The 2,570-nt window shown below is 45.3% G+C and overlaps 1 protein-coding gene across 5 annotated transcripts in view; it reads right to left on the reverse strand.

Annotated features, from left to right (window-relative positions):
- The window catches only part of STUM (stum, mechanosensory transduction mediator homolog), a 36,585-nt gene that overhangs the window by 11,395 nt on the left and 22,620 nt on the right, over positions 1-2,570 (reverse strand). The window lies entirely within an intron of this gene.

Here is a 2,570-nt window from a genome sequence, read left to right on the forward strand (position 1 = left end):
AGTTTCCTTGATGAATGTTTGGGATAACAAATGGTGCAGAATGATGAACAACGTTTTCTACAAAGCTTGTCCTTTTACCTTTGTAAGGACGGGAGCATGCAAACAACCTTTGAGAAGTGAATGTGTGAGCTCATCTTTGATATCTTTGATGTACACAAACACCTTGCTGAACTCAGGGGAAAGAGGCAGTCCCTTGACTTGGCTGCAGGCAGGAGGAAACACTAAGTCTGCATCCTTCCTGAAGATGGGACAGACAGAGCAGAAGGGTCTGCTTAGGAGCAAAATGCCATTGTCCTACCCCATTAGGGAAGTGGGAGAGAGACTCTGCCACCACTCTCTTTCCCAGTGGTAACAAGGAGGACAATCAGTTTCGTGCTAGGGAAGGCTGGCCACAGCCTGTTTTTAATCTCACCATCTTCTGCAGGCTTCAGCTCCAGCACCTTCCTCATGCTCCACCAGCTCCTAACCTCCCCTTGTCCTCCTGCCACTGGATTTCGTACTCCCACAGGCTCCCTCCGCTGCAGCCAGCAGTGCAGCAGTAGCGGCACTGCGGAGAGGGAGTGGGTGTGCAGCGATGAAACGAAACGGAGGGAGGCAGCCCCACGCCCGAGCATCGCTGGCAGGCTGCCCAGCAAGGTGGGAAGAGCAAAAGGGGGAATGGTTTTATCCTGACGGATGTCAAACCAGCCTCCCTGTTTCTCATTAAGAGAGAGGTTACCTTTTGCTCTCTGGCTTTGCTGCCTTCCGTGTGGGATTACCCCAGACCTCTGCCCTGCTTTACCCACCATTTTTTTTCCCTGTGTGGTTTCTTCAGACCAGAAGGAAGACTGAAACATTCCCCAGTGCATCCTGAAACAGTTCTCTGCAACGTTACAGCACAGCAGTATCCGAGATTGGATTGAGGCAGGATCAGAAACTGAATATTTATGTTTTCCCATCAGGATGGTCAATCTTGCCAAACTGCAATGCATATCTATTTTGATAATGAAAATTGCCTTGCCTTTACTCTTCCAAGATATGTTACAAAAAAGATTGTAAATGAGCAATAATTCTTAAACTACAGCTTCGGTTCCTTCCAGTGACGCTTTTAATGTTTTTACATTATTAGAGTGAGGTGCTGAATTGCCTAATTAATCCCCTACACACCACGGTGACTAAGCTAATGTCTAGTCCCATTCTGAAGGGAACAAAGCAGCCAAGTGCCCCTGTCTGGAGACAGAATTAATACAGAAACTTTGGATAAAATCTCAAGAACCTTGCCTTCTGACTCCCCATTCAGGCTGATTTCCTGCTCATGGGAACCAATGCATTTTCTTTACTAGTTATGATTAGTTAATATTAGTTAAAAACGTTGGCATTTTTAAAATCAATTAAGACGTGCCAGAAGATATAAAATGGAAGTAGTTTTCCTCTAGTCAACATGTTTCTTTCAGAGGACAAGCATTTTATCTGTTTCAACAAACACGGAGAAAATGCTCTTCTCTAGCCCCCATTTCACTCCAAAACGTGAGGCAGAAGACAGCTTTAAATACATTTTCCGAGGTATGTGATTTCCCCTTAAGAAAGTTTCTTAGCTGCACGTTTCCAAATATGGAAGAGTTTGCATCTGGGAGCACATTCCCGGAGAGGAGGAGGAAGGAAAGCTGTGTCTGCAGATACTGCGTGTCTGCAGCAGTTAGGGCACCCATGCATTCACCTCCCAACATGCAGGCACTTGGATACCTGCAGCATATAAAGTGTAAACCTGGTAAGAAAATTGCAGCTGGGATTACACAGGCTACATAAATGAGCTCTCCAAAAGGATCTCCGGCTGTGAATGTAGTCAGTGAATGCAAACTGCTAACGCTGCAAACGAATGAAAATTAAAAATCCCTACAACCTTGCCAGTGTAACATGAGAAAAGTAAGTTAGACGAGTCATTTCTCCTATCTTCCCAACAGAAAGTAGCCCAAACCTAGTAAAATCTGGTATTACTCTACACCACGTGCTTTCTCTATTCAGCTCTGAGCAGAAGCTGCTTGCACTGGTAGCCGTGTCCTGCCTTGTTCCATAGATGGGCAACAAGAGGTTGCAGGTGAGGGATGCAGTAAGGGCCAGGGTTACACAGAGACAACAGACGTGTTAAGAGCTTCCCTCCACCAGGAGAAAATTCACCAATCAATCAGGGTCATTTTGGATTACACAAGTAAATAAGGGAGGCTTTCTGTAGTTATCTGTAGGATACCACCATAAAGGGAAAGAGAAATTTGCTGTATGCTCCTCTGATCCTGGCACTCGCAGCCTTCCCAAGAGCATCACCTGTCAGCTCCTGGCCTCACAGAGCACACCGAATTAGTATGAGACAGGAAAGTTTTGTGTATGTTGTGTTTTGTGTTTTTTTTTTCTCCCGACTAGAGTTAAAACTCACACTCCAGAGAGACATCTCCTGGCTTACTGCTGTTTGGGTCACTCATCCAGGGTGATATAAACATGATATTAAGCGACAGCTTCAGTCAGATATGGAGCTTGGCATGTTGCATGTAAAGAACGTGGCTGTGAGCAAAACTTTTGATTTTATCTTCCCAGAAACA

The sequence above is a fragment of the Anas platyrhynchos genome, chromosome 3 (assembly GCF_047663525.1).
Source record: "Anas platyrhynchos isolate ZD024472 breed Pekin duck chromosome 3, IASCAAS_PekinDuck_T2T, whole genome shotgun sequence".
NCBI lineage: Eukaryota > Metazoa > Chordata > Aves > Anseriformes > Anatidae > Anas > Anas platyrhynchos.